We start from the raw sequence: 26,952 nt of genomic DNA on the forward strand, positions 1-26,952 counted from the left end.
TCTGGGCAGCAGGTTTCCTGACACTGCAGTTGTCTCTATTGTGGAAGGAGTAAGATGCATAAGAATTGAGGGCCACACTGACTTTTATGGCTACTGGCAGCGCTATAATATAACACGGTTTTTAGAGGTTTAGGTGAAGCTGCAGATTAGTCACAGCCTTCCTGTCGTACTCCCTAGATATATATCTTACTGTCATTACCAGATATGTGTGCCTGGTGTGGGAGGCCCACTGGGGCCATTTTCACTTTGGGCGCGGGTGGGAGACGGGCGGGTGCGGAGTACACCCCACACAATTTTCCTTTCCATTGAAGTCTTTCACTTCTCCACCCGCCCCCAAAGTGGAAATTATTCTCATTGTTTAGTGGAATGGGAGGCAGCCTTGATGGCCTCTCATTGCCTGCTAACCGACAGCCATGTTACTGCTCCTCCTCTACCAACACCAGTGCTTGGGGGGCGCTAACTGCATTCCCCATAGTGACCATAACACTGGACTCCAGAAGGAAAATTCAATTCATAGATGCACTTAAAGGCAAGCTAAATGAGTACATGAGGGAGAAAGGAATAGAAGGATATGTTGATAGGGTTACACAGGATATACATCACAGAAACAGGCCATTCGGCCCAACTAGTCCTTGCTGGCGTTTATGTTCCACTTGAGTCTCCTCCCGTTTTTCCTCATCTAAATCTATCCGTATACCCCTCTATTCCCTTCTCCCTCATATGCTTGTCTAGCCTTCCCAAAATGAATCTATACTATTTGCTTCAACCACTCCCTATGGTAGCGAGTTCCACATTCTCATCACTCTTTGGGTAAAGAATTTTCTTCTGAATTCCCTATTGGATTTCTTGTATTGATGGTCTCTAGTTATGCTCTTCCCCACCAGAGGAAACATTCTCTCTTTATCAAAACCTTTCATAATTTTAAAGACCTCCATTAGGTCACCCCTCAGCCTTCTTTTTTCAAGAGAAAAGAGGTCCAGCCTGTTCATCCTTTCCTGATATGTATACCTTCACATTTCTGGTATCTTCCTCTAAATCTTCTATGCACCCCTTCCAGTGCCTCGATATCCTTTTTATAATACGGCGACCAGAACCTTACATTAGATGAAGGAGGAGACAGGGTGGAGCATAAACACTGGCGTAGACCAGTTGGGCCAAATGGCCTATTTCTGTTCTGTAAATTCTATGTAATCTGCTTACCTTTAAACAAAGACAACAGCTTTCTCTCAGTAACCTCTAACTTAATGTATATTCTATACGGGTGAAAGTATGCATCGCACCGGCAAAGTGTTAGTTCAGCAATATTGGGAATTTTCCCTTAACTGCTCAGTCTGGTACTTTAATTGCTGAACGCATTAGCTCTCCTACCATGTAATATTGCTCACGTTGTGAAATTTGTGGTACGTAAACGCTATGCTGCACTTTGAATCTTGCTGTCCTCTGCTGATCAATTGCTGCTCACATTATACTTTACGCTGATAGCAATTTCTAGGCAGAGGTTATCGTTCAAGTCTCGCTCCGGTACTTGGCATAATTTAGAAAAATGTTGGAGGTGTCATCCTTTGAATGAGATGTTAGATTGAGGTTCAATGTGCCTGTTCCAGTGGCTTGGGTGGATGTTAAAAGATCCCCTGCCACCATTCAAAAAAATGTGGGGCTTTTTCCTGGTGTGCTGGGCAAGCGTCCTTCCTCAAACAACACTACCAAATACAGATTAATGGCTCATTCATTACATTGCTGTTCTTGGGATCTTGCTGTGTGTAATATGAGGGATGAGCAAAAGCTTTGTCAAAGAGATGGGATTTAAGGAGTAACTTATTGGTGAAGTAGGGTGAGAGTTAGACATGGAGTTGTTTGTGGAAGGAATTCCAGAGATTGTGACCGAGCTGGCTGAAGGCATGGTTACCACTAGCGAATGGAGAAGGGGGCTCACAAGAGGCTGGAGTGAGAGGAACAGAGGGTGGTTGTAGGACTGTAGAAGGTTACAGAAATAGGGAGGGGGAAGAACCATGGAGGGATTTAAACACCAGGATGAGAATTTTAGATTTGAGTCATTGTACAAGGAGCCATTGTAGGCCAGACAGGACAGAGATGATCGGCAAGTGCGACTTGATGTGGAATAGTTGAGGATGGAAGGTTGGCCAGGGGTCCATGTTATAAAGTTATTGCAGACATGCTGCAAGATAAATAAATAAATAATTTTCAATATGCTACACGGAATTAATGCAATGGTTCCTTAAGTTGTAAATTAGCCTGATGTATATTTTGATGCCTAATTGCACGTTTTATTATGAACAATTTATAATTTGTTTTTTATCAATGAAAAACACCTTTAAGTATGTGAAAATTACTCCTCAAAGTTCACTGAAATTTTCTGCGATCTAGCAGCTAAAGTAATTAAAAGAAAGATTTTCTGTTTTCCGCCCTAATTAACCATCAAAAATGTTTCTAGAATTCAGGGCCAGTGAAGATACTCTCAAGGCCATAGCAAACTAATGTAACGCACCTATTTAAAAAAAGGGGGCAGACAGAAAGCAGGGAACTATAGACCAGTTAGCCTAACATCTGTCATTAGGAAAATGCTGCAGTCTATTATTAAGGAAACAGTAGTAGGACATTTGGAAAAGCATAATTCAGTCAAGCAGAGTCAGCATGGTTTTATAAAAGGGAAATTATGTTTGACAAATTTGCTGGAGTTCTTTGAGGATGTCATGAGCAGGGTGGATAAGGGGGAACCAGTGGATGTGGTGTTTTTGGATTTCCAAAACGCATTTGATAAGGTGCCACATAAACGATTACTGCACAAGATAAAAGTTCACGGGGTTGGGGGCAATATATTAGCATGGATAGAGGATTGGCTAACTAACAGAAAACAGAGAGTCGGGATAAATGGGTCATTTTCCGGTTGGCAAACAATAAACTAGTGGGGTGCCACAGGGATTGGTGCTGGGTCCCCAACTATTTTCAGTCTATATTAATGACTTGGATGAAGGGACCGAGTGTAATGTAGCCAAGTTTGCTGATGATACAAAGATGGGTGGGAAAGCAAATTGTGAGGAGAACACAAAAAATCTGCAAAGGGATATAGACAGGCTAAGTCAATGGGCAAAAATTTGGCAGATGGAGTATAATGTGGGAAAATGTGAGGCTATCCACTTTGGCAGAAAAAATAGAAAAGCAAATTATAATTTAAATGGAGAAAAATTGCAAAGTGTTGCTGTACAGGGGGACCTGGGGATACTTGTGCATGAAACACAAAAAGTTAGTATGCAGGTACAGCAAGTAATTAGGAAGGCAAATAGAATGTTGGCTTTTATTGCAAGGGGGATAGAGTATAAAAGCAGAGAAGTCCTGCTACAATTGTACAGGGTATTGGTGAGGCCACACCTAGAGTACTGTGTTCAGTTTTGGTCCCTATAATTAAGGAAGGATATACTTGCATTGGAGGCAGTTCAGAGAAGGTTCGCTAGGTTGATTCCAGAGATGAGGGTGTTGACTTATGAAGATAGGTTGAGTCGATTGGGCCTGTACTCATTGGAATTCAGAAGGATGAGAAGTGATCTTATCGAAACATATAAGATAATGAGGGGTCTCGACAAGGTGGATACAGAGAAGATATTTCCATTCATAGGGGAAACCAGAACCAGGGGGCACAGTCTCAGAATAAGGGGCCGCCAATTGAAAACTGAGTTGAGTAGGAATTTCTTCTCTCAGAGGGTTGTAAATCTATCGAATTCTCTTCCCCAGAGAGCTGTGGAGGCTGGGTCATTAAATATATTTAAGGCGGAGATAGACAGATTTTTGAGCGATAAGGGAATAAAGGGTTATGGGGAGCAGGCAGGGAAGTGGAGCTGAGTCCATGATCAGATCAGCCATGATATTAAATGGCAGAGCAGGCTCGATGGGCCAAATGTCCTACTCCAGCTCCTATTTCTTATGTTCTTACCTTCTAAAACTCACCTAGAATTACAGAAGGTGAAGTTCCTAGCCTATCAGCAGAAAAGACACAGCACTTATTCCTTATTGAAAGCTGTTAGCTTTTGGCAGATGCCTTCGATTTGATTAAGAGACCTGCCTATCCTACCCTACCTTAAACTATCAATCAATATTAAGACAATCAAAAACATCATCTGCTCTGATACAGTTACTTAATTTCCAAGTAGCCTTTTCTATCTTACCTGCCTTTACTGTCCTCCATAAAAAGCTGAAATCTCAAATCTTGAAGGCCAAAGACACCCAAAACAATTACACAAAGAGGTAGTTGATTGCTACCTATTCTTTCTTCTCCTGAGGTCATCTGAAGTCAGATGCAGTGTCAAACATGATTGACAGTTATGCTTCAGGCACTTGACTGTACTTTACCTAAAATCCGCAATCAATATTAAAAATGTTAAAAATGATCTGCATAAACCAATCATTAGATTAAGGTTGGGCAACTGGGAATCGCTGCAGCAATTGATTTACGCTGTTAGAAATAAAATAATGTAAATATGTTTTGCATAGTGCACCCTTAAGCCTTGAATAATTCATGAGTTCACCATTTTATGATTTTCTTGTCTCCGAATGCAAATGAGTAGTGACATAATGGGTAAATTATACTTCTCAGTGAGAGCTGTTGTAAAATTGCTTTGGCGGGGTTGACATCAGGCCAGTTGCCAGTCTCTGCTTCCACTTTTACATTCAAAATGGTAGAGCTGGTGATAGGAGGTTAAGAACTTCATGAGTTGTTTGAACTTTGTTTCACTGGAAAGTGTGACACCCCAAGAATTATGCTCAAGGTTTGCTTCCAAATTGCTTTAATAGCGATTTCTGCGTCTCTCGGTCCTTTTAAGCAGGAATTCTCCTTTAATAATGGGATTGACGCTTTATACGATGAAGTGTGAAATATTGAATTTATTTAGCTGACTACAAAGGACTTAGGTTAAAGGAACGAAGACGAATGGTTTATTATTAGACGGTCATTTGTAATGCATAAGTTCAATGCAGATAGATTATGTCATTTATAATAAATGCTGAATACTGGGCCAGGGCTAAATGGCTTGAGAAAACCATGTATTTACTGTAGAATTAGATGGCCTGCCAGTAGAGACGATTTCTATGTTTTCTTTTTCAACAACAACAACAACTTGTATTTATAGAGCGCCTTTAACGTAGTAAAACGTCCCAAGGCACCTCACAGGAATGTTATCAGACATAATTTGACACCGAGCCACTTAAGGAGATATTACGGGAGAAGGAAGGTAGGTTTTAAGGAGCATCTTAAAGGACAAAAGAGAGGTAGAGAGGCGGAGAGGTTTAGGGAGTGAATTCCAGAGCTTAGGGCCTCGGCAGCTAAAGGTACAGTCATCAATGCTTGGAGCGATTAAAATTGGGAATGCGCAAGAGGCCAGAATTAGAGGAGTGCAGATATCTGGGAGGGTTGTGAGGCTGGAGGAGATCACAGAGATAGGGAGGGGCAATGCCATGGAGGGATTTGAAAAGAAGGATGAGAATTTTAAAATTGACGCATTGCTTAATGGGAGCCAATGTAGGCCTGCGAGCACAGGGGTGATGAGTGAGCAGGACTTGGTGCAAGTTAGGGCATGGGAAGCAGAGTTTTGGACGACTTCAAGTTTACAGATTGTAGAACGTGGGAGGCCACCCAGGAGTGCTTTGAAATAGTCAGGTCTAGAGATAACAGAGGCATGGTTGAGGGTTTCAGCAGCGGATGATCTGAGGCAAGGCTGAAATTGGGCGATGTTCCGGAGGTGGAAATAATGATGGCCCAGATATGTTCCCTTGTCACTCTGTGCTCAAGAAGGCAGATATATTGTTTAACGGTAGGTGGTATCACTTTGCTACCTTGCCCAAGTATTAAGTGAGACCCTGGGCAGTGCTGTGGACTATTCATCCAATGGGACATCACCAACCAAGCTTGATCCTCTGAAAACTGTTACAGATAGATCCAAGAGGAAGGACAGTCGTTGTAGTGAAGGATTCAGAAAAATGCTTTGAACATAACATAAGAACATAAGAACATAAGAATTAGGAACAGGAGTAGGCCATCTAGCCCCTCCAGTCTGCTCCGCCATTCAGCAAGATCATGGCTGATCTGGCCATGGACTCAGCTCCACTTACCCGCCCGCTCCCCATAACCCTTAATTCCCTTATTGGTTAATAGTGTAACATTAAAAGCAAAAGTGTAACCTTAAAAGCATAAGGGAGAATAAATGGAAAAATATTATAGGCAGATGAAACAACCAATTTGCAATGAATAGTTTGTAATTTTTAATAAGAATGTAAGAGAGCATAGAGTGAGAAAAGGACATTCGGCCTATAAAGCCTGGTCCTTTCACCGGCAACATACAATCCACCTATAATGAATATAGAATTTCCTACAATAATATTTGATACATTACAACAGTGACTACACTTTAAAAGTACTTCATTGGCTGTAAAGCACTTTGAGACATCATGAGATCATGAAAGGCGCTATATAAATGTAAGTTTTTCTTGTTTTTATAATGGACTCTACCTGACAAGATTAATCCATTGAGGAAATATTCTACAAACCCCTTCTCAGCTTCCTGCCATCAAGTAAAGTCTCAGCATTCTCATCTAATAATGCATCCTACATTATACAGCCTTGCTTGGTGTGACATTTTCATCATATCTCACACAATATGGTGAATATTTCATATATCCACAATCCTATAGGAATTGTAACTCTTTCTAAACTTAATCTCGATTGAAGCTTGTTAATTATGTATTCGTGTCCTCGGCACAACTGGGAATAACTTGTTGGAAACAAATAAAATAATGAAAATACATTTTGCATAATACAGCCTTACTCTTGAATAAATCACAAAGTCACCATCTTATGATTTTTCTGTCCCTGAATGCAAATGAAAATTGACATAATGGGTGAAGTATACTTCTCAGTGAGTGCTGTGCCAAATTTTCTTTGGCAGTAGTTAGCCTATACTGGCAATTCCATATTCAAAATGGACGAAGTGCCAATTGAAGTCTTAAAAATACTATGACGTATTTAAACTTTGTTGCACTGCACAGTGTGACACCATTAATCATACTCTGAGTTAAATACTCTTTTGGAATCCATATCATCTATTTTGCGTATCCTTTTAAGAACTTGGATTTTGGATAGTCAGTGTTGGTCAATTGACAAAAAAATACATCAACTGAGCCCAATCCTCCAGAAATTGTGAAGCACTCTTCACTATTTAGAGCATTTTACATCTCAAAATTATTACTGTCGCTCTTCTCTGAAATGCTCTCCATAATATCCTTTTGAAGGTAGAGTGCTTAAAACTGTTCATTGTTTCCAAATGAGGCTTCACCAATTTGGAATTATCTAATGTTAAAATAACTTGTTAAATGCATTTTTGTGTATAATCAGCCCTATTCATAACAACTGTCGTGTATCCTACATGGTTACTGCTTGTACTATTACAAGGTGTGCCACCAGAGGGCACTGCAGTGGGAGACTTGCAGGTTACCTGTACAAGTGTGCTAGGCCTAGTATAAAAGGCAGGCCACCATGTGTGATCCTCACTCTGGAGTTACATTAAATGGAATAAGGTCACAACACTTCAAGCACAACACATTGTCTCATGGAGTCATTATCAGAGCATCTGAAGACATAACAATTGGCGACGAGATTACGGACCTTCACGCGAAAATGGCTAACTTTAGTACGTTGCAGCAGTTCGCCGATGGTGATGATTGGGATGCCTTTGTGGAGAGGCTCGACCATTTTTTCACAGCAAATGACCTGGCAGGCGACAATCCGGCCACACTGGCTGATAAGCGCAGAGCTATCCTGCGAACCAGTTGTGGGCCCACCGTCTATGGCCTCGTCAGGGACTTGCTGGCACCAGTGAAGACAACAACCAAGACGTACGAGGAGTTTGTAACGCTTGTAACAACTCAAGCCCAAAGAGAGCATCCTCACAGCCAGACACCGGTTTTATACACACCGACGGCCCGCAGGCCAGGAAATCGCGAAATATGCTGCAGACCTCAGGAGGCTGTCGGCACCGTGTGATTTCTGTGACCACCTCACCGAAGCGCTGTGGGACATCTTTGTCATCGAATCGGCCATGAGGGCCTTCTTCATAAGCTACTGTCTGTGTATACCACAGTCACACTGCAGAAGACCATCTCGTGAGCCAAGCATTCATGACCTCGACCTGCAGCTCTAGGCAGATGTCTCATCCTCAGGACTCAAACCCGGCAAGTACTGTGCACAGAATGGCGCCTTTTAGAGGCTGGACTGTAGAACGTGAATCTCCTTCGGAGAGAGAGAACAGGCCCCCGAGTCCCTTAACTCAGAATCCGCCGAGGAGGGCTAATCGAGTAGCACATGCTGGCATTGCGGAGGGTATCACAGGGCTCACCAGTGCCGTTTTAAGGACTATATGTGTAAAGGCTGCAGCACAAAGGGCCACCCCCAGTGAAAGTGCAATAGAAATATGACTCACTGTGTTGATGAAGAGTCTGCAGATGGCCATGAATCCAGCGCGCATTATGAGGCGATAGTCAGAGAGGCAGCTCAGCCTCATGATGAGGTGTATAGCATGTTTACCTGCACCACCGAATGTTCTCCGTTGAGAACGGAAGTCGAGATAAATGGTGTTCCAGTCTTCATGGAAGTGGACACCGGGGCGAGCCAGTCAGTAATGAATCAAGAAGCCTTTGAGAGGCTATGGGACAATCAGGCTGAACGACCCAAGTTGGTCTCGGTTCAGGCAAAGCTGCGCACCTACACCAATGAACTTATCCCAGTCGTTGGTAGTGCAGATGTAAAGGTACTTCATGACGGCGCAGTGCACAAGTTATCCCTGTGGATTGTTGCAGTTGATGGACCAACGCTCCTCTGAAGAAGGTGGCTGGAGAAGATCTATTGGAGCTGGGAAGATTTCATCTCTCCAGCTATTGACGTCCTCCGTGCTCAGAGGCAAAACAAGCCCTCACCTGAGGTTGGATCCGGCACCAGAGAGCAGACCAGCACAGCACCCGAGGCACAGACCGCTCAGCACAATTGCGTGGAGATGATCCAGCAGAGACGACCCGAATGCACCTTCTGGGCTCCAGTGGCAGGACTCCGGAGGAAGAAAATCGTATCCAGAGACGATTTCCCAGCCTTGGTGGCAGAACCCGGGAATAAGAGGATCACAGCAGTCGACATCATGGATGGAAGAAAGATGGCGCCCAAACCACGAGGTGAGGTGTTGAAGAAAAAGATGGCGGCGGCCAGACCACGAGGTGCAGCGCTGATGGAGCAACACGATGGAGCAACAAGCGAAGAAGAGGATTGGGGTAAAGATAGCAAGGCTCTCTTAAAGGAGGCCTGCAACTCACCATACGTAAAGGGACACTTCCACACTCTCAATCAATGTAATAGCAACTGTGAGTTAGATGTAAAATGTGTAATTGATGATCAGAGTTGTGTAGATGTACATGTAGAGTCAATGCAGCGGGCAAACATCCAGCGGGAGCACACAGGTCCAGTGAACTACCCAATCCTGTAGCCTGCATCACTGCGAGCAGAATGATGCACCACGGCGTGTGGCCACAAGCAGCTAGTATATACAAGCTGCAGAGCAAGCGATCTCAGGAAGGCACCGGCACCGGTATCGATACCCTGCCCCCGATCGGCTCCACCTCTCAGGCACCCGATGGCACCAATCACCACGAGCCTGAAAGAGCAAACCACGCTAAGGCGCAGCCCCCAGATCCTATCGCCACCAAGGCCACACCCGGGAATGAAGGGTCACCCACAACAGTTCTCCCAAATGGGACTGGGGCCAAACCAGAATTCCAAACCAAATAACGCCCAGGCAAGCGCGTCAGCAGTTCCCTGTGCACTGCTAGATGACTGCTCCTCAGGGAGCAGCAGCGACCCGGGACACAAGGAGAGGACAGGGAGGTCACAGGCATCTGTGAACCTGCCCAACACTCAGAGCAACGGCAAAAGCCCCGAGAGCAGGCAACTTGAGCCAACCGGGTTCCTACTGCCAGCGCTGGGCACTGCGCCGCCACCAGATTACCTGGACACCATCCAGCAAGTCTGGCACTAATTTGTCCTAATGCACCAGTGCTGACCCCAGCACTGACTCCAAGTATACTCCAATATGTATCTCACCATTCAAATGTACTTGCCTCACTACGGTACCATGAATGTAATGCTGTAAATGCAAATTTTTTTTGGACTTGAATGTACATGAATGTAATGAGCCAATGGCACAAACTGTATGTGGGGGGGGGGGGGGTGGTGCGGTGGGGGGTCTGGAGAGAATGGAGTGGCCATGGACACACAAACAGAAACCACCAGCACCTCTACTGCCAACGAAACACCACCTACTCACCCAAGATGGAAACAACCCTCCTAGGGTCGACCAGATACAGCCAAGTCCAGAGCACAGTCAATGCAAAGGCGATTTGCACTAAGGACTTGGGGGAGAGTGATGTCATGTATCCTACATGGTTACTGCTTGTACTGTTACAAGGTGTGCCACCAAAGGGCACTGCAGTGGGAGACTTGTAGGTTACCTGTACAGGTGTGCCAGGCCTAGTATAAAAGGCAGGCCACCATGTATGATTCTCACTCTGGAGCTACATTAAATGGACTAAGGTCACCACAGTTCAAGCACAACACATTGTCTCGTGGAGTCATTATCAGGGCATCCGAAGACGTAACAACAACCTTACATTAGCAGGATGCTTTCTGTTAATGGTTCATTAATCCTTTTCTTTTTCTACCTGTACTATTGATGCCCCATCACCCTGTGCATATTTTATATTTCCTGTTCCTGATGAAGGAATATCTGTTGGCAAAGGTGGAAAGGGAAAATAATTCTAGGGTGATTACTAACCATGCAGATGAGGAAAAGAAAATCATTGAAAGTTCAGCTGTGCAGTATCTGCAAGATCAAAGCAGTTCTGTGCACTAGTCTATCAATGTGTGCAACGTATAAGCACTGTGAGAGAAAATAAATCAGTCACATTGATATGTAGAGTGGCCATGTCAATGTCCATCTTGATGTTACTAGAACACAAACTGGCTAAGAAATTGTCAAAGGCTTTCTTCAGTAGATAAACATTCTCTTTTGTAAGGCATTGAGATAATGATAACAATAACAACAACTTGTATTTATATAGCGCCTTTAATGTAATGAAATGTCCCAAGGCGCTTCACAGGAGTATTATGAGAAAAAAAATTTGACACCGAACCGCATAAGTAGAAATTAGGGCAGGTGACCAAAGGTGATCAAACCGGTAGGTTTTAAGGAGAGCGTTGAAGGAGGAAAGAAAGGTAGAGAGGAGGAGAGGTTTAGGCAGGGAGTTCCAGAGCTTGGGGCCTAGGCAACAGAAGACACGGCCACCAATGGTTGAGCGATTATAATCAGGGATGCAATTATAATCAGGGATGCTCAAGAGGGCAGAATTAAAGGAGCGCAGACATCTTGGAGTGTTGTGGGGCTAGAGGAGATTACAGAGATCGGGAGGAGTGAGGCCATGGAGGGATTTGAAAATAAGGATGAGAATTTTGAAATCGCGGCGTTGCTTAACTGGAGGTTAATATAAGTCAGGAGCACAGGGGTGATGGGTGAGCGGGACTTGGTGCAAGTTAGGACACGGGCAGCTGAGTTTTTGATCACCTCTAGTTTACATAGGGTAGAATGTGGGAGTTGAGCCAGGAGTGCCTTGGAATAGTCAAGTCTAGAGGTAAGAAAGGCAACAAATGGTAGGGACATTGTTTGCCTGATGTATTTATTCATCATGTATTTTAACCATGTCCTAGCGAATCTGGCAAGAGGAAATTGGTTTTCCTGTAGCTAGGCCATCCACAGTAAGTTCTTTTCCCTGGACTGCTAGGTTTCCCCTCACCAAAAGATTCTATATTCTCATCTGTCAAGTCACTGTTTGAGATGTTGGATAGCTGTAGCAGAGTTGACGGGATTGCTCCGCTGAAGCGGCTAGAAAAACATTTTTAACTTCAAAACTTGAAAATGGAGAAAAACAGCTGGAGATGCTGCAGGGGTCGTGGAAGAACAAATGCATTTCAAGTACAGTTGAATAATACAAATTGTTCATGTGCGTTGCTGGTGACTAGACTAATTAAGGGAGGCCTTATATAAAGCATTTTTCATCTATCTCTTGTGGAGATTGTTTAAAAACAACAATTACGCTGTTGATAATAGCATCTGAACTACGTGTGTCTGAAAGTGCTGTTATTTTCATGGAATTATTATCCCGTAGTGTAATTTCATGATCATTGCGTTTTAAAGCATACCAGACTGTTTCGTTTCAAGTAGAGAACTATCTCAGTAATTTGTGCCCCATTAGTTAGACATATTCCTGCATTCTCCCGCTTCCTTTTTTTTGCACGGTAACTTGCTGGAAGTGCGAGCTGGCGAGGACAACTGGCTCTCTGAGTCCTTCGTGAACGACAGGACCAAAGCAGATCTCCTTAACCAATGGGATTTATAGATTGAGAAAAAAACAAAGGAACGACAGAGAAAGAAATAGAGTCAGAGCCAAACCTAATCAAATCAAAGAGGTAAAGTAAGATTGGATTAAGAAAGAGAAAAAAGAGACCGAAAAGTAAGAAAAATGTGAAAAAAATTTTAATTTGACTTTTTTAAAATCTCGAACAACAGTTTACTACAACTCTTTTGGAGTAAACAATAAACATTAAATCTTAAACATTAAATCATGCCCCCCGATCTGGGGGACACTCCAAACATTTCCCAAGGCCCTTTTTTTTTTGTATTTTTGTCAGGTTTTTTTTTGTTTTTTTTTTGGGCTCTAAAACCATAATTTACAAGTGCCCCCTATAAAAGGGGAGGGGGGCACTAAAAACCCAGCAATTAAAACAAATGAAACTTTAAAACATATAAAATCAAATTAAAATTTGGTTGCCGGGGGTGACAATGCACTCCAGTCCCTCCGGCGCCCACCTCTCGCGGAAGGCCGCGAGCGTACCGGTGGACACCGCTTGCTTCATCTCTAAGGACACCCTGGCGCGGATGTACGCGCGGAAGAGAGGCAGGCAGTCACGCTGAACGACCCCCTTGACCGCCCGCTGCCTGGACCGGCTGATGGCACCCTTGGCCGTGCCCAGGAGCAGTCCTATGAGGAGGCCCTCGGACCTACCCGCTCCCCTCCGCACAGGGTGACCAAAGATCAGGAGTGTGGGACTGAAGTGCAACCAGAAATTGAGGAGCAGCCCCTTTAAATAATGGAACAGGGTCTGCAACCTCGTACATTCGATAAAAACATGGAACACGGACTCTTCCAGACCGCAGAAATTGCAGGTAGCCTGGGAGCCCGTGAACCGACTTAAAAATTTATTGCACGGGAACAGTTTACTACATACAGGAATGAGATTGAACTGTTTAATTGTTCATTTTCTGTGTCAACGAAGTTGATTGGTATTGCATTAACAATTATAACGTTGTTAAAGAGGTACTTATGCTATTAAATTCTAGCTCTAACTTTCTGCGGTAAGTGTAATGGACAATTAATGTACAATCTAGCAAACTCTTAAAATTAACGGGGAGGCTAAGGACGGGGTGCCATTTATAAATCGACCAGCAAGTTCTGGAGATTTGCAACTCACTGCGCATCTCTTAATCCCCTGAATTAACTGGCCAATTTGTGCATTAATTGCATTAACATGACATTATTTTTCCAGTTAGATCTGACCCATTGATTGCAGTGTGTTTGAAGCATATGAACATGCTGTTTGAGGAAGGATTCCTGTGCATATTTCAGGAAATTCCATTCCTTTTTATCCATTTACTTTCTCCCTGATCCAATCAATGAGTGGGTGATCTCCTAGAACAATATTTTTGTTATTCCCACTCATCTATTTGATCTGCTTACAGATTTCCTCTTCAATTCCCTCCCACAAATGGAGTGTCTGTACTACAACCCCACTAACGTAACAATCCCTTTTTTATCTTTGATCTCTAACCATATTGACTCAACCTAAACCTTTTGGTTTAGCACATCCATCTTGCATTCCCTCTGTCACCAATCTTGCCATGCCTCCTTTCCTACCTATTTTGCACATCCTAAAAATATCATAACCTATGTACTTATTTCCCAATCCTGCCCAGTTTGTAGCCAAGTTTCTGCCAATCTTATCAAATCTATATCTTCCTGTATTATAATTGCTTCGTATTCCCTTAGTTTATTTTCTGCACTCTGAGCATTATGATTAACATTATCTCATATTTAACACTATTCCTTTTCTTTTGATTTTTTTTTGACCTTGCTAAAATCTCATTCCTTTATTTGAATTTTTTTTTGTTTGTAACTGGTTGATTTCATTTTATACCTCTGCTCCATTTATTCCTTTTGCATAATTTCATTTTTACTAAATTGTTTTTATTGTATATTTACCTGATCTATTTCCATCTTCTTTACTTTCTCTTTGTGATTACTTTTACTTTCCCTGCCCCCTTCCTTCCCAGTTCAAAAGACTCTTCGCTTTCTTGCCAGTTCATTAACTCCCTTATTGTTGACATGTCGCCCATCCTTGCTAAATAGCCCCCCTTTCCCTTGTCATCATCATCATAGGCAGTTCCTCGGAATCAAGGAAGTCTTGCTTCCACTCTTAACATGAGTTCTTAGGTGGCTGTACAGTCTAATTCGAGAACCACAGTCTCTGTCACAGGTGGGACAGATAGTCATTGAGGGAAGGGGTGGGTGGGACTGGTTTGCCGCACGCTCTTTCCGCTGCCTGCGCTTGATTTTTGCATGCTCTCGGCGACGAGACTCGAGGTGCTCAGCGCCCTCCCAGATGCGCTTCCTCCACTTAGGGCGGTCTTTGGCCAGGGACTCCCAGGTGTCAGTGGGGATGATGCACTTTATCAGGGAGGCTTTGAGGGTGTTCTTGTAACGTTTCCGCTGCCCACCTTTGGCTCGTTTGCCCCCTAGTACTGGTTTCAATGTTCCTTACAACAGAAACCCTCATCCTGACACTATCCCTTTGGCCACATGTTGAGCTTGCTAATCTTCCTATCCATTCCTATTCTAGCACATGGCTGGGGGAATAATATGGAGATTACCACCCTTGAAATTCTAATTCTAATCCTATTCCCCAATCTTTTAAATTCTGTTGGCAGGATTCCAACAATCCTTTGCAGTATTTTCAAAATGCCATTTACCCTAGCACCTAGGAGGCCATAAAAGATCTAGGATTCTCGGTCTGGATGGCAAAAGATAGTGACCAATCTTTAGCAAGTCTCCTATTAGCATTGCATTCCGAATTGAATTGCAAAGTGTTAGCTGTGGCTCAGTGGGTAGCACCCTGACCTCTGAGTCAGAAGGTTGTGGGTTCAAATCCCACTGCAAGAGCTTGGACACATAAATCTAGGCTGACACTCTAGTGGAGTACTGCACTGTCGAAGGTGCTGTCTTTTGGATGAGACGTTAAACCGAGAACCCTTCTGCTCTCTCAGGTGGACGTAAAAGATCCCATGGCACTGTTTCGAAGAAGAGCAGGGGAGTTATCCTTGGTGCCCTGGCAAATATTTATCCCTCAATCAACATAACAAAAACCAGATTATCTGGACATTATCATATTGCAGTTTGTGGGAGCTTGCTGTGCACAAGCAAGTTGGCTTCTGCATTTCCCACATTACAACAGTGACTGCACTCCAAAAGTACCTCATTGGCTATAAAGCACTTTGAGCTGCCTGGTGGTCATGAAAGGCGCTATATAAAAAATGCAATTCTTTCTTTATAATCTCTACTACCCCCGCCCCCCACTCCACCCTTGCTACCGGGATTCACCTAATTTTTTGGGTTCAAGGTCCAGAGTCCTGAGCATCCCCACGGGAAACCTATGCTTCAAACATCTTTGAGAGGATACATTTTCTTGGTGTTCCTCCTCTATTTTGTCGCTCCTCACTGAACTGTGTATAATCACTCCACTGAGAAATAGGGTGCTGGCAGCAATATACGAAGGAGGGAGGTTACAATGAAATTCAGCTAAAGAATATAAGAACATTAGAACATAAGAAATAGGAGCAGGAGTAGGCCACCTGGCTCCTTGAGCCAGCTCCACCATTTAATAAGATCATGGCTGATCTGATCATGGACTCAGCTCCACTTCCCTGCCCACTCCCCATAACCCTTTATTCCCTTATTGCTCCAAAATCTGTCTATCTCCGCCTTAAATATATTCAATGACCCAGCCTCCACAGCTCTCTAGGGCAGAGAATTCCACAGATTTACAACCCTCTGAGAGAAGAAATTACTCCTCATCTCAGTTTTAAATGGGCGGCCCCTTATTCTGAGACTGTCACCTAGTTTTAGTTTCCTCTATGAATGGAAATATCCTCTCTGCATCCACCTTGTCAAGCCCCCTTATTGTCTTATATATTTCAATCTGAACTTCAGTGAGTATTAGCCCAACCTACTCTACCTATCTTCATAAGTCAACCCCCTCATCTCCGGAATCAACCTAGTAAACCTTCTCTGAACAGCCTCCATTGCAAATATATCCTTCCTTAAATACGGAGACCAAAACTGTACGTAGTACTCCAGGTGTGGCCTCATCAATATACCCTATACAGTTGTAACAGGACTTCTCTGCTTTTATACTTTATCCCCATTGCAATACAGGCCAACATTCCATTTGCCTTCCTGATTACTTGCTGTACCTGCATACTTACTTTTTGTGTTTCATGCACAAGGACCCCCAGGTCCCTCTGTACTGCAACAATTTCTCCATTTAAATTATAATTTGCTTTTTTATTTTTTTCTGTCAAAGATAATAACCTTACATTTTCCCACATTATACTCCATCTGCTAAATTTTTGCCCACTCACTTAGCCTGTCTATATCGCTTTGCAGATTTTTTGTGTCCACCTCACAATTTGCTTTCCCACCTATCTTTGTATAATCAGCAAACTTGGCTACATTACACTCGGTCCCCTCACCCAAGTCATTAATATCGATTGTAAATAGTTGAGGCCCAGCACCGATCCCTGCTAGCCACTGTTTGCCAACCCGAAAATGATCCAATTATCCCAACTTTCTGTTTTCTGTTAGTTAGCCAATTCTCTATCCATGCTAATATATTACCACCAACCCCATGAACTTTTATCTTGTGCAGTAACATTTTATGTGGCACCTTATCAAATAAATGCCTTCTGGAAATCCAAATACACCACAGCCAATGGTTCCCTCTTATCCACCCTGTTCATTACATCCTCAAAGAACTCTAGCAAATTTTTCAAACATGATTTCCAAGAGCAGGAACAGAAAGTTTTTCGGGGATATATTGCGTTTGGTGCTGTTCAGTGATTTTCCTCTCCCACATCTAGCTCCTTATCTCTGAGTGACTATCCTCTGAAATGCAGAAACCTTGCTCACTTGCTCTGATGTGTCAGATTGTCTCAAACTCGACTTCAAATTCTGAGATCTTGTGCTCGAGTAATCTCAATTGGAGACAGTTTCCACAGGAATGATCGAACAAGTTAGCAGCTGCCACACAAAACTCTCACGGCCTGCTGGAGCTGTACATCACTGTCCCTTTTGATCCTGCCAGTCTTACAATAAATTTTAGTTAACTACTTATTCCCCTTCCCCAGTCTTATCATTCTCCATTGTTCCATATTCATAACAGTTCCCACTGATCAGCCCAGTTCCCCAATCTATTCAAGTCCATTTGAACATAAGTATTAGAAGCAAGGGTAGGCCATTTGGCCCCTCAAGCCTGCTCCACCATTCAATAAGATCATGGCTGATCTGATCTTGGCCTCAACTCCACTGCCTTGCCCGCTCCCCATAACCCTTGACTCTCTTTTCGTTCAAAAATCTGTCTATCTCCATCTTAAATATATTCAATGACCCAGCCTCCACAGCTCCCTGTGGTAGAGAATTCCATCGATTCACAACCCTCTGAGAGAAGAAATTCCTCCTCATTTCCGTTTTAAATGGGCGAAATTTGCGTTTGATGTATTTGTTCCCTGTTATTGTAGCTCACCAGTTTTGTATCATCTGCAAACTTAGAGACCTTTGTTTTATCCCCACTTCCAAACTATTAATATACAACAGAAACAATAATGGTCCTAGCAGTGACCCATGAAGCACTCTGCTAATCACATTCTTCCATTCTGATGCAGCTGCACATAGAAATACCACTTGCTTCCTTTGATTGAGCCAAGTATTGATCCATTCCACAACCTCCCCACATTCCTTCCCTTCCAACCTTGTGGACCAATAATCTGTGAATTGTGGCATTTGGCATTGTGCCAAAGCTTTGCTAAAATCTAAATATAAAAATTGGATTCTGTCAAATGTGTTGAAACTTCATCTTGTCCTTTGCCCACTTCTATTGCCATGAAGGTGTGATGCTACATTCATTAGCATACATAAAGTCTCTTGCTGAGATGGTAGATTTGAGTAAGTCCAACTCATTTCTGAATACGTGCTATTTATTGGCAATTGCAGTATTCTTGCTTGAGTGGTGAATGCACTTACTGACACATTTTAAAATGCATTCACGTCCACAAGTAAACAAATCACACCTGAGGTACTGTGCAACTTGTCAACTGAAAGCTTTTTAATTCAGCTGTCTGACATAAGTGCCCTTTTATTCCCTAAGCCCCTCTCAAAATTTCTAAAACAGAATGAAGTATTTAATTCAAAAAAAGGTTCTGGTTGACATTTTTGTGTTGGATGTTCAATTACAAAATTTCATTCCCGATGAATTGCTCTTGTTTCCTTTTATGAATTTTGGACTCTGAGTTCGCATATTGCATTCGTGATTGAATCATCATTAGGGTGGCAGTTTTGAAAACCCTTACAAAATGACTGGAATTTTCTTCGGAATTAATCAGTTGCACACAAGTAATCAGTGCATCATAAATGTAAAAAGGAAGTTTTATCATGAGACTATCATTTAACCTGCCAGGCACTAAATTACTGCCTTCAAAATCTCTCATCCTTGTGTTAATGGTGGCCCATATTTCCCTTCTTTTTCAAAAAGCAGTTGAAATAAATGTACATTCTTCATGGTAATTTGTGACCTACTGACAAAATAATGGGTTCACGTGATTTTAAGATGTGCACTTCCTGCGAATGTGGTTTAGGTAGTGGAAAGCTAGCAGTCAATAATGGGACATCTATACTACTGATTTATTTTTAAAAATTCAAGCAGTTAATGAGCCACTTTACGGATATAGTTTATTAATGTAGCTATAATGAATTCAACATTTGAGCAAAATGGCTCAACAAAATTGCAAAACTGTAATGTAACTGCCAGGGCCTTGCTGTTAATGTAATTGCTGGAACAGAGCAATGTGTTCAGATTTTTGGTAACTGGGAATGGTTCTGGTACTACTAATTTGTCACTGTTAGGAAGTATACACCAAACGGACAGATGCAAGAGGTCTGGATGAAAACAGACCAGTTGGAAGTTGGTGACCTCAATTTAAAATGGTCATTAAAACCGTGAGATGAGAGGTTGGGGCAGATTTTTGGGGCATGAAATGCTTTGCTACGGGGAATGGTTGAGGCGGGCATCATCATAACTTTGAAGAGATAAGTCGATAAACACTTGAAGCAGAGGATGTTCCACGATTGTGGGAAGAGCAGCGCAGTGGGTTTAGTGTTGGATTGTTCTAAGCAAGAGTCAGCACAGATATCATTTTATGAGTTCATGGCTCTATTGTCTTATGAAGAAAGGTTGAGCAGGTTGGGCCTATATTCATTGGAGTGAAAAAGAATGAGAGGTGATCTTATTGGGCCCGAGTTTGGTCGACTCACTGCCGGTCGGCAGTCTCGATGTTTTTTGGGCGCTCTACCCTCCGAGCGAGTTTGGTCAGGTCCTCACGCCGGTGGGGAGAGAAGACCGCTGGGGACCGTCCGCTGGCGTGCGCCGGCGTGCAACACCCACAAGAGTCCTCCTGCCCACTGAGTCCCCAGATTGGTCCAGGTGGTCCTCCGCTCCAGCAGCAGAAGAGACTGCCGCGTGGATGAAGGTCTTACCTGAACAGTAAGTATGAAGACCTGCAAAAAAAGGTTCGTGCACTTCTTTTCTTTATTTCTTTTGCAGGGATTTAGGTTGATGGGGTCCCCTGAAGGATTTTTGGTGTTTTTTTTAATTGTTTCGAAAAATTTTGATTTTATCCGTTCCCCCCTCCCTGGGCCCGACTCTATCCTCGGCGGTACTTTGCCGAGGATTGCATTTGCTGCCCAGAATGGGACCTACCGCCCGCTGCTGCTCAGAATCAACGTGCAAGGCCCATTTTTGCCGCCGGGCGGTCTTTCCCACGTTTTGTCACGAAACTTCCACCCAGGATCTTCGCGGTCCTTTGGACGGTACTTGGGCGGAAATAGGTTTCACCAAACTCGGGCCCATTGAAACGTATAAGATTTTAAGGGAGCTGGATGGGGTAGATGCAGAAAGAATGTTTCCCCTCGCGGGGGAATCTAGAACCAGGGGGCATAGTTTCAGAATAAGGGGTCGCACATTAAAAACGGAGTTGAGGAGGAATTTCTTCTCTCAGGGACTCGTGCATCTTAAGAATTCTTTACCCCAGAGAGCTATAGAGGCTGGGTCTTTGAATATATTTAAGGTGGAGATAGACAGATTTTTAAATGAGAAGGGAGTCAAGGGTTATGGGGAGCAGGCAGGGAAATGTAGTTGAGGCCAAGATCAGATCACCCATGATCTTATTGAATGGCGGAGCAGACTCGAGGGGCTAAATGGCCTACTCCTGCTGCTATTTCGTATGCTCTATGAGTGCTCTCTAATCATCCCTTTAATGTATGGCAAATTGTTGTAAACAGAGGACAATTATCATTTAAAAAGCTTTAAAAAAGTTTCCAGTGATTCTCGAAAGTAAAAACTCTGAAGATAAGTGCATAATGGATTTGTTTCAAATTCCCCTCTCTTCTACTTTAGTGGAGGCATTATCTATAATTCATTTGTTGTATATGGATTAGCCTCTGCTGAAATAGCAGCAAAATTAACTTCACTACGAGTTATATTTCGCCATGCAATTTCAGGGTGAAGTAAAAAGACATCAACAAAGGGTGCCTATATCAAAGGAAGGCCAAAAACATATTTCCAAATGATCAAAACATGTTGCTGGCCTAACTGAACCGATCAAATTTAGCGTACTTTTATGCTGCAAACTTTGTTTTGAAACCAATAGCTGAAGTATTGATTCCAGCCAGGCAGTACCTCATGTATAATGCATACCTCCAATTGGAATTTGCCTGCTCAGGAGAGAGCTCAGAACTCCTCGCCCCATTGTTACATTTTTTAATGTTTCGAGGATGTTGGCAGGATGTGCCAGCACTCTCCAAGCATTTAAATCAGCTGCGGGTAAGTTTAAAAAGCTTTTAGGAGGCTCAACAGAGTTATGAACATAAGATAAGAACATAAGAGTTAGGAGCTGGAGTAGGCCATATAGACCCTCAAGCCTGCTCCGTCATTCAATAAGATCATGGCTGATCTACGACCTCAACTCAACTTTCCCACCCAAACCCCATACCCCTTGATTCCCCGAGAGTCCAAAAATCTATTTATCTCAGCCTTGAACATATTCAATGACTCAACATCCACAGCCCTTTTGGAGTAGAGAATTCCAAAGATTCACAACCCCCTGAGTGATGAAATTCCTCTGAGTGAAGACATTCCTACTCATTTCAGTCTCAGATGGTTGACCCGTTATCCTGAGTCTATGGCTTTTTTTTCCAGTTGTTTTTTTTCCCCCCCAGGCATCTCTCGAAGCGTTTCCGGGCTGGCACTTTAGCTCGGGAGTTTCCCATGCTAGCGCCCAAGAGAGGTGTACAATGCCTCCCTTAGCACTGCACCCCCTGACTTAGGGCCCAGCTGCCCAATGTTACTTACTGAGGCGCAAACTGTTCCCGTGCCCTAACTTTGCTGCCCCGCCGTCATTACGGCCTCTAAAACATCAAAGCCGAAAATCTAGCCCAATACGTTTCAATGAGATCCCCTCTCATTCTTCTAAGCTCCAGAGCGTATAGGCCCAATCTACTCAATCTCTCCAGGCAATGTTAAACCCAAGCAATGTGAGACTTCCTCATCAAGAGGGGGGAGCTCACAAACCAATCCACTTGGTAGTTGAGATGGGACCCGACTTTAGAGTTGTACAGTTAGTGCTATTGTGACGTGTAAACCGCTTGCTAAAGTGGCTGTATTAATGTGCTTTTGGGTGAACTCAAGATAGCCTAAATTTGCTTTCATGTTTAGTAATCTTGTAGCTCTGATGAAGAAATGCAATTAAAGACCTACAGAAGTAATGCCTAAACTGATTATTTAATTGATATTTCTCCTTTCTATCCATGCAGTGCAAAAATATATATCAGAAATAAAGTGGAATCCAGTTCAAATTTGGAGCAGGTTGCAAAGTGTCCTTGAGCATGAGCAGGAACCATACATTCCTGTTGGAAAATCTATTTATCTTCACATATATTCGTTTTAAGTGGTATGTGAAGAATTCTTTGAGGCTTTCTCAGAACTGACGTGTAGTCAATCCTTACTTACAGTTAATGCTTTATGTGAATTGTGACAAATTATGCAGGGTGGGGCTCACTTCTGTCAGAAAAACCTTTGGCACTTTAAACAGTAAGCTTCCCAGATTTATCTCCAAGTACTTTCATGTGGCTGATGCAAATAACTCAAGAATTTGGTATTTAAATTTCTTCCAAAAGACCATTAGCACAACATAAAGATACAATGAACTTTCATTCTGTGTTCGCCCAGTATAGGCATCGTTTTTTATCTGACCTGAAAAATACATTTTGTGGAGATATAAATTCTACTGCAATTATAAAATAGAAAAGTCAAAATGGACCAGGGAGACCCAACTCCGTGAAATGATTAATTGATATGAGATGCCTATGGTGAGAAGAGAATAGTTCCCAGGTTTTTTACTGAATGTAAATTTGCAAAAATGTGGGTGCAACCTTCAACAGCGGGAGTATATTTTGATTCTGATTTTCCTCATGTCAGTTTGTGGTTCTCAAATTCTTTAAATGTGCCTGGCATAAAGTGACCCACGATGATACACTTGCAAATAGGCTCATTTTCACATTTCTTCAGCAGCTGATAAGCTATTTAAGTAGCATAGAGCAGTAGGTCATCACATTTGTAATTTGGGACATGACATGTGGTACGTGTAGCATGCTTGGAAGGAACAGGTGACTTTGAACTTCTGGAGCTGGATTTTCTGGTCTTCTGTGCTCCGTTTTTCACCCCGGAGCGACGGCAATGGTGGTGGTGAGGTCTTCTGGGCAGGCCGCCAGTCTCGAGCACCCTGCAGTGATCCCCGGGTCCGGTTTTACGCCAGCGCGGAGCAGCACCGCCTGGAAGAGCTGCGCCCGGTGTGCAACGCCCCTGGTTGCGACACCGGCGCGGGTTTGAGCTGCTGCCCGACCCGTCGCGCCTCGCAATGACCGCCTGGAAAATCAGGGCGGTCCAACCATCCCGTCGGCAAAGAGGTGAGTACTGGACTCTTAAGGTATGTGTGATTGTTTTTTCTTTTAATTTTTTTTAGCAATTTGTGTTGTGGTGGTGTGGGCAATGTTTTGGGAATATTTTTGTGGATTTTTTTAGGTTTCCCCCTGTTATATGTGTAGACTTGTATTTACTCTGTACAGCCACCAGAGGGCTCATCCCCTGGAATCCCAAGGGATCCCATAATCCCTTGGGAGCACAAGTATTTAAGGAGGCCTCACAGGTTGGAGAGGCACTCTGGAGATCTGCAATAAAAGACTAAGGTCACACGTTACTTTGAGCTCACAGTGTTCAGTCTGACTCTTTCTCCATACATAACACCCCACCCTCCACTCCCCCCCAGATGTGTCTCGGAGCACTCTCGGCCCGGGTCTTTAGCTTGGGAGTTTCCCATCCTTGCGCCAAGAGAGGTGTACAACTCCTCCCTTAGCACTGTGCCCCCAGACGCAGGGCCCAGATGCCCAAACTTATCTACTGAGGCGCAAATAATTCCCAGCTGCTAACTTTCCCGTCTAGCCGCCATTATTGCCTCAAAAACATAAAAGCCTAAAATCCCAAAGCTCTTCACCACTGGGATTTTCCTGACGTGATGTCTGTTGTGAACTGATTTGTTAGAGATTGATTGCTCTGTTTAATTAACAACTCTGTTATCATGATATCATGCGACTAATTTAATATGGATAGGTGTGAGATCATACAGTTTAGGAGCAAACACAGTGAATGGGAGTATATACTTAACGGAAAGACACTGAAGGGTGTGGATGAAAAGTGTGACCTAAGTAATAAAAACAGAAAATGCTGGAAATATTCAGCAGATCAGGCAGCATCTGTGGAGAAAGAAACAGAGTTATCATCATAGGCAGTCCCTCGAAATTGAGGAAGACTTGCTTCCACTCTAAAAGTGAGTTCTTAGGTGACTGAACAATCCAATATGGGAATTACAGTCTCTGTCACAGGTGGGACAGACGTCGTTGAAGGAAAGGGTGGGTGGGACTGGTTTGCCGCACGTTCCTTCCGCTGCCTGCGCTGTTTTCTGCAAGCTCTTGGCTACGAGACTTGAGGTGCTCAGCGCCCTCCCGGATGCACTTCCTCCACTTAGGAAGGTCTTTGGCCAGGGACTCCCAGGTGTTGGTGGGGATGTTGCATTTTATCAAGGAAGCTTTGAGAGTGTCCTTGAAACATTTCCTCTGCCCACCTGGGGCTCGCTTGCCATGTAGGAGTTCCGAGTAGAGTGCTTGCTTTGGGAATCTTATGTCAGGCATGTGAACAATGTGGCCCACGCAACAGAGCTGGTCAAGTATGGTCAGTGCTTCGATGCTGGGAATGTTGGCCTGATTGAGGACGCTAACATTGGTGAATCTGTCCTCCCAGTGGATTTGCAGAATCTTGCGGAGACATCGTTGGTGGTATTTCTCCAGCGATTTGCGGTGTCCACTGTATTTGGTCCACATCTCTGAGCCATACAGGAGGGCGGGTATCACTGCAGCCCTGTAGACCATGAGCTTGGTGGCAGTTTTGAGGGCCTGATCTTCGAACACTCTTTTCCTCAGGCAGCCGAAGGCTGCACTGGCGCATTGGAGGCGGTGTTGAACCACATTGTTGATGTCTGCCCTTGCTGATAATAAGCTCCCGAGGTATGGAAAGTGGTCCACGTTAATGTTAAGAGTTAGCGTTAAGAGTTAACATTTCAGATCGATGACCCTTCGCCAGAACTGGAAAAAGTTAGAGATGTAACAGATTCTAAGCAAGCGCAGGGGCAGGGAAAGGAGGGAGGGGAGGAAATAACAAAAGGGATGGTCTGTGATAGGGTGGAAGGCAGGAGAGACTAAATGACAAAATGTATGATTGTACAAAGCAAAAGGAGATGATAATGGGACAAGGAAAAAAACAAAAGATGAGTCGCGAAGAGGTGTAAATGGGAATGGCTGAATCATCAACAGCTGCCATTTTGAAAAAGAAATGTTGAGACCTATTTTGCGTGCAGTTCTGGTCACCACATTACAGGAAAGATGTGATTGCATTTAGAGAGGGTACAGAGGAGATTTACGAGGATATTGCCTGAACTGGAGAATTTTAGCTATGAGGAAAGATTGGATCAGCTAAGGTTGTTTTCTATGGAACAGAGGAGGCTGAGGGGAGACCTTAATGAGGTGTATAAAATTATGAGGGGCCTAGATAGTGTAGCTAAGAAAGATCTATTTTCCTTAGCAGATAGGTCAACAACCAGGGGGCATAGATTTAAAGTAATTGGAAGGAGGTTTAGAGGGGATTTGATCGGAAATATTTTCACCCAGAAGGTGGTGGGGATCTGGAACTCATTGCCTGAAAGGGTGGTAGAGGCAGAAACCCTCACCACATTTAAGAAGTACCTGGATATGCACTTGAACTACTGAACTACAAGGCTATGGACTAAGAGCTGGAAAGTGGAATTGGCTGCATAGCTCTTTGCCGGCACAGACATGATGGGCCTAAATGGCCTCCTGCCGTGCTGTAAATTTCTATGATTCCTTGATTCTATGTGTTCAAATACATAATATCCTCAAGCGCAAGTACAGGTAAAGAAATCCATAAAAAGGCCAGTATAATTTTGGTGCATAAGGGAGCACTGTTTGGGAAATTTTTGGTCTGCAGCCTCTGATCTTCCAACCATTAGCTTAAATCCTCACTGGAAGCACCTGATCAGAGAATAAATTCTGAGGCATCAGAATTATTACTCTTCTCTGTACTGTGTGTCAGAGATCAAAACTGAGCATACCTTTAAAGATGTGGCCTGACTTAACAGTTTAAGCATGACTTCATGTGACCTCGAGTCAACTGGGTCGGCTATATAATTCAGCATTTTACTTCCCTTGTTGTTTGCTGTTTAACAGTTATTGAACATGATATTTTGGGTTCATTGATTCATTCAATAGATAGCTATTTTGACACCAATCATAAAGTATGTATGACTGCCATGTTTTCTTCCTCTGTTCCATTCTTTACATTTGTACATTTTGCTTTCATCTGTCACTATTCCACCTACATATATATTCTATCTAATACACTCTATGGCCTGGATTTTAACTGCCAACCGACTTCTGGCATGAAACCTCTCTGGCACATTAATTTCCCGTCTATCTGTGGCATTATGGCCAGCAATTTCTGTTGTTGTATTTGGCACAGATAAACATTATCAATTAATATTTAGCTCCAATTAAGTACTTGACATGACAAACTTCTGGAAATAACAAGGTGCATTATTTAACTACATCTATAGCCATACCATGACAATACAATTACCAACTTAACTGGTCTAAACATAACAATAGAACGCAACTGTCAGGATTATGCTGGCACTGCTTTAGCTGTGATCAACTGAATATAGCAGAACAGAATTAAAACCACGTGTACTTGTTATAACAAAGACACATCTTTTCCATCGGTTTCTCTTCCCCTGC

Source organism: Pristiophorus japonicus, chromosome 3 (assembly GCF_044704955.1).
Source record: "Pristiophorus japonicus isolate sPriJap1 chromosome 3, sPriJap1.hap1, whole genome shotgun sequence".
NCBI lineage: Eukaryota > Metazoa > Chordata > Chondrichthyes > Pristiophoridae > Pristiophorus > Pristiophorus japonicus.